Here is a 13999-nt window from a genome sequence, read left to right on the forward strand (position 1 = left end):
AGTGCTTCGTTAAGCACTGATAAATCCTTTGTCCAGAAGAATAACTTCAAAAGGAAGCACCCTCACAAGACAGATGAGCTAACTGGAAGTCCACCATGAGGAATGAGCTCAGCAGAAACTAGGGGAAAGTTAATTCTGGCAGGGGGAGATTGCAACCACCAACTCATTGACCACAGACTCAAGAAATCCCTCAGACCCCAAAAAAAGTTGAGACTGAGCATGCGAACTAATTAACATGAGAAATGAGAGAATTATTTGACAAATAGGAAACTGAATACTAAGTAATTAAGGAATTAGGTAACTTGTAACCAATAAAGGCTGATGTCTTTGTATGCTAAACTGTGTAAACATTTTGACAGTCGGGGATCTAGGCATTTCTGGGTTATCACTTAGCTCCCTACTTTGCTCAAACAAGAATAAAGGAATAGAAATCCCTCAACTTAGTGTGTGAATTGGTGCTGTGCACTGGGTAACAAGCCTGCCTATGGGATAACATCTCCATCTGGTGCACACACACTGTGTCATGTTAACCTAGCTAATAATAAGTTTATACCTTATCATATTCCTCCTGGAGCAGCCCAATGAATTATCCTGCATCATACAAATTAACCTGTTATTTCCCTAATATTCATATCATCCCTTGAAATAACAATAACAAAGTTCCAATCTTGTGATAAGTGTTATTTTGTAATTGATGCTGATGAACTAGATCACTGTCATAATCAGCTTCTTTTTTCATGATTGGCTCTATTGCTTTTGCTGTACTGAAACTCTTGCAAGTTGCTATTCAGATACACTCAAATGATATTTCACAAAAAAATAACAGTTCAAATAGAAAAATGTAATTTTGACATTTCTTCCTGAAAAAATAGGCATTAATATTTTTTATTAGGAAAATGTATTTTTAATTGAATTTACATATTTTATCTGGAAAAATTTCAGCTGGAAATTTGAACCAGATGTTCAAATGGCAAAATTATTATTTTCCTCCTTCCCTTCTATTAAGGAATGGACATCAGACAGCATTTATTTTCTTATATAAGTACAAGAGTAAAGGAAAGAAGGCTCTCCAGCTATAGGAAGATTTGTGCGAAAAGGTGGTTTTGCACTGATCTAAACTCAAAAACTATCCTTACTTCATTTGGCAATTAGGTGCAGTCTTAGTTCTCCTCCTGTTAAAATTATGTCTTCTGGGTCATGATTTTTCCTGCATGAATGTTTTGCACCAGGAGGTACTGGTTTGTGGTGACGCAAGTTGAGGCGGACTGAAAAAAAACACTATGTCTGCGTGGCTGGGTTCGGACAAAATGGCCTTTATTGTTTATACAAATTATTTATATATCTTAGACAGTGCAGGTGTTAGACCCTGATAGGTTTTTGTTTCCTTCTACTTGCTTGCTATTTGCTGTTGCTGTAGGTGCCCGTATACTGCGATTCTAAGTTCTGGTTCTTCACATCCTGTTTACATACCTGACAAATTGTGGCTGTCTTAAAGGTACACGGCTAAGTCTTTGAGGTCAACTAACTTATCTGCAGACCCGCTGCAGACCCCAACAATTCCCCCTTTTTGTTTTTTGAACAGCTAGTACCAGGTTTGTCATGTTCTGCAGGGCCCTTGCAAACATGGCGGCAACCAAGGCAATAGCAAACAAACAGTACTGCCAACTGAGTGAATGGATGCCAAAATGGCTGACATTTTCTCAGATTTCGGTAACATGTTGCTGCAATGGGGCGCCTAAAATCCATGCAGCACATACCATCAAAATCCTCACAGCCATTTTCTTGAGCCAACAACAAAAAGCCAATAGTTGCTCTGTTTTGTATGTAATGGTGGCAAATTTGACTCACATTCTTAACTGCCTAACAAACAAGGTATCGACATTCAAAGTGCAAACAATATTGACTTCTTTTGGGTTAACATTATACAGAGGTAATCAATTTTCCCAAATATCAAGACTTTCAGTAAGATTCTTCATTCCCTGCATACATTCACTTTTTTGCAACAATGTCTGCAAGTCAGTTTCAAGGAAGTTGCACACCAAACAAGGACTGGTTCAGTAAGGAGGCCACACATTAGTTGTTGGGTTGACTGGTGGCAGCAGCGCTCCCACGATCCGGCACGCTAAGCTCAGGCCACACACAGCGAGCAGGTATCCATCGCGGACCTTCATCTGTAGAAACACAAGCACAACCTCTCCCCCAAGTTAACAATTCATGCGGTCCCGACCAATGCCCGGTACGAGGGCCTTTCATGCGTACTAAGACACCTTCATGCTTTTGCTGCTTGTCACCAATTGACACAAAATGTCGCACAATGGGAGGCACCGTATAGCCGGCAGAGATTTTCAGAAAGTTCAAAACATAACATGCTTTCTCTAATCGTGCCTCTGGGGTCATTCCCTTCATTCCCCCTTTTTTGTTTTTTTTTTTTTTTGTTTTTTGTTTTTTGGTTTTTGGTTTTTTTTTAAGTTAGTGCCACTTTATTAATAGACTCACACCAATTTATACCCCCTGCTAAAAATACACATGCTATGCAGACTTTGTTATTTAAAATGTGATATGCTAAAACTACTCGTTCACAGGCTTCCATCTCATCCTAGTTTCTACTCATACTCCCTTAAAATTATTTAAATCTTTGCTGCAGGATCTCAGCTGCACATCATTGAAAGCAAGGCCAAAACTGCACATTATCAATGTCAAAACAACGCACTGTCTCTGTTCCGTACAATTCTACAATTCCTTATTCCTTTTTTTTTTAACAGAAAAATACATTTCAACAACTGTAATACAGTAGATTATAGACAGCTTTTCCGCGTGAACAGAACACAGTCACCCTGTACTGCAAAACAGTTTTTTGCAAGTCCTGCACTACTTTTCAAGCAAATGGTGTATGAACATTAGAATTACCATCAGTAGCATCTCGCATTACAATAGGATATGCATCCGGTGCAGCGGTGGAAGGAGTAGTAAGATCAAGGAGTGGTCCGCCTATCAGTTCTACTAAATCCCAGTTTCCCTCTTTTAATGCCCCATCTCTTACAGCTTGCCAAAATCGGCGAGGGTTGCACATCATTACCGTACCACTGGAAACTGGATTTTTACCACCTCCATCTTCTTCATTGACTTATAATGTTGTCGTAGCTGGACCCGAATCCGGGTTTTCGGCATTTCCATCCTGCATCGGCAGGGGAGGAGCAGAGGGGGCAGGCAGGAGGGAAGAGCAGCTGGGGGAGGAAAGAGTGTGGGCTGGCACAAATGTTGAGGGGAGTCAGGGGGGCTGGGATCGGTCCGCTGATGTTTCTGCTTGTCCTCATCCTCGATATCGAGTATAGGTTGATGCTGTTGGAGAAATTTAGGGGATTCGGGCATTGGGGAGTGGCGTCTGGTAAGGAGCACAGACTCTCCCCCTCCCCCACCCACTCATCCTCTTGTCTGTATTCTGGAGGGGGATACAGGGGAGGTTTGAACGATGTACCCTTATTCGCATTTTGCTGACTTTTCAAGCTCCCACTTGCGTCTTGCAGACTTTGCAAGCCCTCACTTGCATTTTACTGATTTTGCAAGCTCCCACTTGCTTTTTGCAGAATTTGCAAGCCCCCAATGACATCTTGCTGACTTTGTAAGCCCCCACTCGCACCTTGATGATTTTGCAAGCCCCCTACAGCATGTCTAAGCAGTCCCCATGTAGGCAAAAGCTCCGACACCTCTTTGTACCCTTTCTCCACAGCTTCTGACAGTGTTGATTCTAAATTGTCCCAGGTCGACACACTAAGAGCAGTCGTGAGGGACGTTTCTACTCCATGTGTTTTGGCCCACAATAAAATATTTTTTAACCGAAGCCCATCTAAAGTAATTCCACGCTTCTCTAATACTAATTTCCACATTGATAGCACCATGGTATCTTCTTTAGATAACTTACTTCCCATGTTGTCCCTGGTGGCTCACCTTACCAGCGTCACGGTCTCCGGGGATCTTGCAGCTGCCCACTGTGCTATTCCACTTCACTAGGCTCCGCCTCCCCAGCAACCTGCTGGTCACAGTCTCAGGATCTGCTCCTGACACCCCTTACCAGGGTCACATCGGCACAGTCTCAGGGTCTCTTTTTGATACCCTTTACTGGGATCACATCGGCATGTCGGGGTCATCAAATGTGGAGATGCAGGTCGAGGCGGACTGAAAAACACTGTCTGCGTGGCTGGGTTCGGACAAAATGGCAAAATGGCATTTATTGTTTTTACAAATTGCTTATATATCTTAGATAGTACATGTGTCAGACCCTGATAGGCTTTCTGTGTTCTTCTTCTTGCTTGCTATTTGCTGTTCCTGTAGGTGCCCATATGCTGCTAAATTCCGGTTCTTCACATCCTGTTTACATACCTGACAATTTGTGGCTGTCTTAAAGGTACATGAGTAAATCTTTGAAGTCAATTAACTCATCTGCAGACCCACTGCAGACCCCAACAATTCACCCTTGCAGCCCCCCTGCTACCAAAAACCTGCCATGCAAACCTTCTAAATAGGTTGAGATAAAGACAGTTTAAAGGGAAAGCATAAGCCACGCACACAAGCAAAGCAAAATAAGGAATTAATTCACTACTTCTCATCAGCAAGCAGCTGTTCATTTGTCTCCAGGAAAGCAGGGCTCCACCACACATAATGGTGACTTGGGAAGACAAGCGTCATAACTCCAAATGTTACAGATCTGCTAATAAGTTAGAATTAATTGACTTTATTTGATTTTATAAAATCATTTTAATAGAAATATAGAGGAAAAAGAAATATATTTTAATGAAACTTGTAGTTGCACAGTAAAAGCTGCTATGAAATCCTTTGTACAGCCCTGTACCAAGGCCAGAAGAATGGGCTACAATCATTGTTTAAAACTTAGATAACAAATTTGGGATGTTACAGATTTCTTTGTATTTGACTAGTCTTCTGTATGTAGAAAGTGTATTGAAATGTCAGAATATAGAATTAATGGGAACTGGGGAGAGTCGACTGGAACAACTTGTAGTTACCTGCCAAGAAACTGTGAACTTTAGTAAAAGTTAATTCCGGCAGGGGGAGATCATGACCACCGACTCATATACCACCTACCCAAATCGTACCCCAGACCCATTTCTAGACTTTTCTAACCTTTACTGTGCAGAATCGGATATGGGAGGAGGGTATGTTAATGATTTTCACGAAATATTATGATTATGCATGAATACTTAATGAATATGTATAAATTCTATATATGGTGTATGATTTTGAAGCTTGGTGTGCATTGATCGTGAGAGGACTCTCTCACGCACCCGGCCATCAATAAAGAAGTATCTGCTTCTCTACATCACATTGGTGTTGATAAGTTCTTCATTCCGAGATTTCGGTAACACAAACATCCCCCTCTTCCTTCTACTTCCCTCAGCTTTTATTGCTGAGCATGACATCATATGGTCTGGAATATCCCTTTGGTCAGTTGGGGTCAGCTGTCCTGGCTGTGTCTACTCCCAGCTTCTTGTGTACCCCCAGCCTACTCACTGGCAAGGCAGTGTGAGAAGCTGAAAAGGCCTTGACTCTGTGTAAGCACTGCTCATCAATAATGAAAACATCCCTGTATTATCAACACTGTTTTCATCACAAATCGAAAACATAGCCCCATACAAACTACTATGAAGAAATTTAACTCTATCCTGGCCAAAATGAGAACAGATATGGGTAGCAGTTGTTGCTCTGGCTTATCAGTCGGTCCCCCAGAATAACATCCAGCTAGCTGAAAATAGAAGCCAGTGGGTAATTCATGAGACCCATGTCCTTACTGCCTCCAAGGTTTGTGTTGTCTAAACTCCCAAATTCTTGAACTCTGATTTAGTGTTTAACTATATGTTAAACAAATATGTGCACAGAGTTTAGGTCAAGCTGACCCTCTAGAGTTGTTGAGAATGATGAATGAAGGGACTTCTAATCAAGAGAGTCAGTTTTGGGAGAGATAAAACAAAGAACAGCCTATCTTCATGATGTAAACCATACGTACTTAGATGATCTTGTTCATGTTAAACTCTGATTAGTTAGCTCTTATGGTCTTTAGCCTTGCCCTAGAAGTGAACTATCCTCATTAATCACACCCCCTAAGGGAGAGATCCAGGCCCACTAAAAGACCCTTCCTCAGAGAGCATGTGTGGTAGTAAAATAAGTTAGGTAATGGATATGCAAATGTGTAGCAAATCATCTATATGTACTTGAACTCTGGGCAGGGAAAGTGCGATAAGATATTGTATATAATATTTGTAACTTTGTACTGTGGTATGCTATCTTTGTTTGCTAGCATGCAGACTTGCACAACTCTGTAATAAAACAATATCTCATCTCAGTGTGTAAGACTGGTTTATTGCACACTGGGAATGGACTCACATTTTAGAGACAACAGTTGGACCTGTCAGCTTTTACAGTCTTGCAGAAAAACTACAGCAGGGTGTTGTTTAGCTCTCTGAAATCTTCCCTGTTCTCAGCTATGAAAAAGTCCAAAGGTGTAGACTCTGAAATCGTGGAAAGTAGAGGCATCTTGATTAACAGGCTTTTCTCAATGCTGATCTGTGTTGGAGACGCTTCAAACAAATCCAGTTCTGTTTTTGTACATTCTTCTGAGCAGTCATGAAAGCAAGCCAGCCCTTTAAAAATATATTTCCTTTTCTAGCAGCAGAACAGAACCTCTTTTTCTGGGTTTTCCATTTCTTTTGGACCATTCAGCCTGGCTTGTTCTTTTTATTTTTCTTGTCCTGGCCAGAATGCTCACTGGCGCCACCCTTCCTTCTTCTTTTAAGGTGCTGGGGAGAACTTTCCCTCTAGGGGCATGACATGGTTCTCTTTCTTTTAAGGCTTTTTCTTTGAATATAAACAAGTCCTGACACTCCTGATTTGACAATGTTTCCAACTGGCCCATGGCAACCTTGGAAACATGTCTAAACATGTTTTTTGTAATATCTTGAGTGGTGCTTTTAATGTGTGGCTTAACAATTTCCAAACCTCGTTTCACAAGTGGGATGGCCTTTCTAAACAGCATATGGAGTATATCCCCTATGCCTGCACCATATATCACAGGAATGTCTTGAAAACCCAGAAGACCATTGCTTTGTCATGGATGGAGTGACACACTTCACTAGTAAGAAAGAAGCAGCAGTATGTTTATTGGTATAAAACAGCGATTTAACAAAGTTTGATAGTAAATGCAACAGTGTTTTAACAAGACTCAATGGAAAGGTACGCTTAATGATTTACTGCATAGAGGACAGGGTCACTAACAGGGACACCCTCCCATTGAGTCATGAGGTTCAGAAAGGACCCCTTTATGTCACCAAAATCGGGAATATGAAACTCCTTAACATCAATGTAGCATTAAGAAGCAGGCATTCTTTATTGCAGCGCTGGATGCATGGGGGATCGCTCCACCTAATGTGCATGGCTTCCTTCTCTCGGGTAGCTCTTTTTATGCAGTACATGTATACCTCAACCCTTCTGTAACATTTCCCCCCTTTGAGACTTAATAAATTTCTTATGTGTCATTTATTTAAGTCAGATTTTCAAAGTGATTCTCTTTGCAAGTCTCACCTAAATTGCCTAATTCTGATCTACAAAATGTGGACCCTGACCAGAGGACATTCCTATCAGTACCCCAAACCTTGGTATTATTTCTTTGAGTGATACCTTAGTTACTTCTCTAGCTTTGTTGGTGTGACAGGGGAAAGCTTCCAGCCATCCCGAGAAGGTATCAATCAATACTAAGATACACCTATACCCATTCTGTCCTGGTAGTTCAGAAAAATCAACTTGTCAGTAATCTCCAGGTGAATTTCCCTGTTTAGTGGTCCCTGGGGGTGGTCTTTTCCTATTCACAGGATTATTTTTAAACTAATGGGACACTTTGCTATTACACACTTTCACACTTTACTATTCCAGTCATTCCTACACATATAATCAAATTTTGAAGACTAGAGTTCATAGCCTCACTACCCCAATATGTTTCTTCATGTCTCTTTTCTATAATCCCAGTCATTATTTGCGACGGAACAATGACTTGTTTTGTGGGGGTTATTAACCAACCCTCTCTGTTTATGGTTCCTTTTAACAGAGATGCCAATTGTTGATCTGCCTCACTATAATTTGGCCTCAGAACTGGAAGCTGTACCTGCTTTGCTGGCACTAACGCAAGGATGCTTTGTTCAGCCACCTCCGTAGCAGTTTTATCAGCCAATCAATTACCCACATTTACTGCAGTTTTTCCAAATCAATGTGCTTTACAATGCATTATTAAGAATTTCTTCCTTGTATTTAATAGGAGATCTTGGCCTGAAAACAGTCCTCTTTCCTTCCAGATAGCCCCATGTGCATGGACTATCCCAAATGCATATTTGGTGACATATTGATGGGTAGAGTCTCGGCCTTTATCACCTGTGTAATTGTAACCACTGCATATCCAGCCATCTGTCTTCTATCTCATACAAAGCTATTATAATCAGTAAAGAATTCCAAATCAGGATCAGTTAATGTTTTATCTCTCAGATCCTGTCTGCTTGAATATACATGCTCAATAGTTTGTAAGCAATCATGATATGGGGATATGAAGTCCTTTGCTTCCGAATTCAAAAACATTGCTGGGTTAACCACTGTGGTGGTTTTAAGTTCCACATCATCCTGTTCCAACAAGATAACTTGATATTTTAGCATGCAGCTTGGAGACAACCAATGCCCCCCCTTTTGTTCTAAAACGGAAACCACCATATGCGGAACATATGCTATAATTCTCTGTCCCATTGTTAATTCTCTTACTTCTTGAATTAAGAGAACAGTTGTGGCCACAGCACACAAGCATCCTGGCCATCCTTTACTAGCATTATCTATTTGGAGAAATATCCCACAGCTCTTCTCCATGTTCCCAGTCTTTGAGTCAGCATGCCCAAGGCCATTCATATACAAATAGCTCAAAAGGCTTAGACAAATCAGGTAGTCCCAATGCAGGTGCTGAATTCAGAGCCCTTTTTAAGTCCTTAATAAGGCTACTTGGCATTCGGGGGTCCCTAGTAAGTGGTTCTCTTTTGACCCCTTCAGGGTTTCATAAAGGGGTTTTACCGGTAGTCCATAGTTGAGGATCCACAGTCTGCACCATCCAACCATGCCCAGGAATGCTCTCATCTCCCGCACAGTTCTTGGTTCTGGAGTTTGGCAGACTGCTTCTTTCCTGTTGGTTCTCAGTTTCCATTGTCCTTGGGAAATCTCAAATCCTAGACAGAGCACAGTTTCTTTTCCTACTTGGGCTTTGACCTTTGATCCTCCTTGTCCTAAGAAATTTAACAAGCTATAGTCATGTGTAAGCATTCTCCTTGGGTTTCTGCAGCCAATAAAATATCCACATACTGAAATACTATTCCTTCTGGATTTTCCTTTTTCCACAATTCCAATTCCTTTGCCAGCTGATTGCTAAATATTGCTGGATTATTTTTGAAACCTTGCGTCAATACTGTCCAAGTAAGTTGAGTTTGCGTCCGGTGGTGGGGCTTTCCCATTCAAAGGCAAATATCACCTGACTAATTTTGTCTAGAGGTATGCAGAAGAAGGCGTCCTTAAGATCTAGTATCTTTCCTTTAAGGATGTCAGCAAGGTATATGGGTTAGTTACCACGGGGTGAATGTCTTGGACAATCTGATTTATAGCTCTTAAATCCTGAATTAATCTATACTCCCAATTCAGTTTCTTTACTGGCAATATTGGAGTGTCACATTCTGCTAACAATCCATAATTTAAAAATTTCACTATTAACTCTTCCAATCCCTTCCTAGCCTCCCACTTAAGGGGATACTGGTTTTGTCTTACCAGTTTGGTTTTGGACTTTAAAATGATTCTTACTGGCTTGGCCAACTTGGATCGACCTGGGTTTCCACTAGCCTATACCAAAGAGGTTACTGTGTCTTCTACTTCTTAAGGGATTTCTTCCTTTGATCTCTGTGTATTCTGTAACATAAAAATCTTTGCCTCCACAGCATTTGATTCAGGTATTAACAATTGTGCTTCTCCATTAGTAAAGACTACCTGCGCATCCAGCTTACTCAATAAATCCCTTCCTGTCAAAGGCATCGCATTCAGGCATATATAAAAATTGGTGAGTTACACATTGCTTTCCTAACTTAATTTTTAAGGATCGCAGGAAGGGTCAATTCTTGCTTCTCCTTGTGGCACCAACATTTACAGTCTCTCGACTAAGACCACCTTTACAAGTACTGAGTACAGAGCCTGCATCTACCAAAAATTCTATCTTGTTGTTCCCCAGCTTCAATATAACCAGGGGTTCACCTGGGAATGACTTCCCCGGTCCCCTTCAAGATTCATCATTTAATGTCATCAACTTAATGGTCTGCAAAGCATGATCCAAGTTAGGGCATTCCCTCTTCCAGTGTCCCTTTTTACTTTTCTCAATTATTAAAACAGCCCACGCTACTTCCAGTATTTTTTACAGATCCCTTAAATCCACCCCTTCTAATTTTTGAATTTTTTTCTTATATCTGGGGATGATTGCCCCATAAAAATAGAGGCCAATTGAATAGCTTCTTCTGGGTTTTCTGGATCTAAATTAGTATATATATTTTTAGCAGTTCTTTTTAACCTTTCCATAAAAGCCAATAGTGGTTCGTTCAGCTCTTGTTTCTTTTCATACAATTTGGACCAATTGATCACCTTTGGCATAGCATGTTAATGAGAGTTCATCCCATTTTCCCTCTCGTCAACAAGATAACATCAATTGCAATATGGTATTGTATCTTAAAATTCCATTCTTTGGTCATCTTTCTTGGTCTTGGAAACACCCCCATAATATTTTACCACTACCATTTTTGTGGGGTTTCTTAAAACATCAGAGGCTTCTGAGGCCAAAGATGTAATCACCTTCCCAAAGTAAAATGAGCCATGCTTGCTCTTGTCACTTTTTCAGTGATCATTGTGTTGATATGCTGGCAGTTAACCAGCATGTTAGTGCAGCTTATTATACGTCAGTTTTGCAATTTTGCATTTCACGGTGTTTTTCTTAATATGTTAAGGCTGCAAAATGATGTATTCTTTCTGTCTGTAATCTTCATCATATTTAGCTTTTTTGTCATTATCTGTGCACCAGACTGGACAGCCTGAATCTTCCCGTTTCTGGAGGAGGTAGAGTTTCATATAATCTGAGAAAAAACTGCTACCTCTCTGTTCAAAATGCTAAACCTCATAGATTTCACAAACTCTGTAGCCCTTTTTGAAAGCCTTGTTCAGTTCTGGGGAACACCAGGTACCCACAAGGGCTCACTCTTCATCACTGTGGGTGCAGAGGGTCTAGCAGGTTTCAGCACAAGTATGTCACAGAGGAAACAATAGCTTGCCATTTACCCTCACAGGAAGCACAGGGAAAAAGAGCCCATGAAGTAGGTACACCTTTCCTTTGACCAGCCCGAATTAGGCTGTCAGGGTGTCACAATTCTCAAAAAATACCCTTCAAAGTTATTGTTTTGTTTTGTTGATAAAGGGATAGAGGCTAGTAAAATCATAGTCATGTACATTTTCATCAGGGGCTGCTTTGTAATGGAGGCAAATGGCATTTGTCTTGCCACCAAAAAGAGCATCTCTGGGGGACAGAGGTGTGAACAGTTTGGTCCCACCTAAGAACTCTGCAAGCTCCCCATCAGATTTTGTCATAGTGACCCACTCATGCTCTCATATAGATCTGATGTTGAAACCCGCTCTCCTTAGATGGTCCATCTTTTGTTGTATTGTGTAAAGCAAATGTCCAAAGGTGGTCCTACCAGAGGGTTCCAGACATTTTCATTGTAGCATTTGATACAGCCATGGAAAAAAGCACACATTAAATTCAAAAGCTCTTGGCACTCCATCAATGACCATCCAAGAACTAGGTTCCTACTTCATATTTGCCAGCTTGTAATGCATGATTGATTTGAATATTTTCCTTTTCAGCCACATAGAGAAGCCATTGAACAGAGAGAGCTGAATTTCTCTTTTTCCTCAGTTGATAACCATCTGGAGGAAGGAGCACAACCATGTTAGGTTTAAGGAACATAAACCGGACATGCAAATAAAGGCCAGCATACTATATTGAAAAGGGTCTCTACAGTGATAAACCTTCACCTTTTTACTGTCCTCTTCCTCACAGAATGTCTGCCCTGGTTTTGGCTGGGATAGACTTAATTTTCTTCTTAGTAGTTAGTACAGTGCTGTGTTTTGGCTATGATGTGAGAACAATGTTGATAGGACACTGATGTTTTCAGTTGTTGCTGGGTGATGTTTATACTAAATCAAGGATTTTTGGTTTCTTGGGTCCTGCCAGTGAGAGGGCTGGAGGGGCACAGGACATGGGGAGGGGACACGGCCAGGACAGCTGACCCAAGCCAGCCAAAGAGGTATTCCGTACCATATCATCATGCTGAGTATATAAACTGGGGGAAGAAGAAGGAAGGGGGGGAGACATCTGGCATTATGGCGTTTGTCTTCTGAAGTAACCGTTGTGCATGATGGAGACCTGCTGTCCTGGGGATGGCTGAACACCTGCCTGCCGATGGGAAGTGGTGAATGAATTCCTTGCTTTGTTTTGCTTGTGTGCACAGCTTTTGCTTTACCTATTAAATTGTTCTTATCTGAACCCTTGAGTTTTACATTCCTTTCCGATCCTCCTTCCCATCCCTCTGGGTGGGTGGGGAGTGAGCAAGCGGCTGCATGGTACTTGGTTGCCGGCCAGGGTTAAACCAAAACAGTCCTTTTTGGCACCCAACGTGGTGCACGAAGGGTTCGAGATAATAACAGATTGGCTTGGAATGTGCTAGTTTGAATTTATAGCTGTTATTGCTGTTTAGCTATGAAGGGGCAGGTTTCTGTGCTTACCATGGGGCTTGCATGCCTTACTGTATATTAGAGTCTACTGCTTGTTAGTGGCTGCTTCTTGCTTTCACTGCTTGCTGTACTGCTTATCATCTTACTGTGCTGTGCCCAGGAACATTCTGATAACAGCAATGGCGATGCGCTGGAGCTGGCAGATGGCAAGGGCATTGCTGCTGTTTCTGTGCTGCTGTACTGGACAGGTTGGAACTCTAGTGTGAACTCGAGTCAAAGGGACTGTGACCTGTGGATGAGTCCATGTAGGAGCAGTACACCCCAAAGCATCTGTAGTTGTGACTAAGCCCATGCCTGAGTAGGTATATCTCGGAGCATCTGTGGCCATGGTTGTGTCTGTGCTGCAGCAGGTATGCCTCTGAAGGAATTGTGGCCCAAGGACAAGTCCATGATGGAGAAGGTACACCTCAAAGCATCTGTGGCTGTGGATAAGTCCACACTGCAGTAGGTAGAACTTGAAGCATCGGTGGCTGTGCATGAGGTCATGCTGGAGCACCTCAAAGTGTGTGGCCATGAAGAAGCCCATGACAGAGCATGTACAGCCTTGGAGGCAGCCAGGGATAAGGCCATGCTGGAGCTGATTTACTTATGAAGGGACTGTGGCTGTGGGTAAGCCCATGTTGGAGCAGGTCTATGGTGATGGCCCATGGATAAGGCCATGTTGGAGCAGGTGCACCTCGAAGTGACTATGGCTGTGGATGAGTCTATGCTGCAGCAGGTATAGCCCTGGAGAGACTGTGGATCTTAGCTGAGGCTCCACGTGGAGCAGGTTGCAGTCTGTGGATACGTCCAAGCCGGAGCAGGGGCAAGGGGAGGAGTTCATTTAAACCCTACAGGCTGGTCTGAAGGGACCAGGGGTGGAGATTGCAATGGATATACCTTTAAATTGTTGTAACCCATGATTTGAGTTTCATGTTATAGGAATGACTATTGCAGCAACCACCTGAACCATTGGAGGAGAAGCCTTACAAGAAGCAGTGCAAGTGCAGCAGTGACCTGACCTGAGCTAGCTTTGATGCCTGATTACCCCATACAACACACAACCTGTCTTCTCCTGAGTGACTACCATAAGAGATCGTGTTCATGGACGAAATGA

Source organism: Falco rusticolus, chromosome W, assembly GCF_015220075.1.
Source record: "Falco rusticolus isolate bFalRus1 chromosome W, bFalRus1.pri, whole genome shotgun sequence".
Taxonomy (NCBI): domain Eukaryota; kingdom Metazoa; phylum Chordata; class Aves; order Falconiformes; family Falconidae; genus Falco; species Falco rusticolus.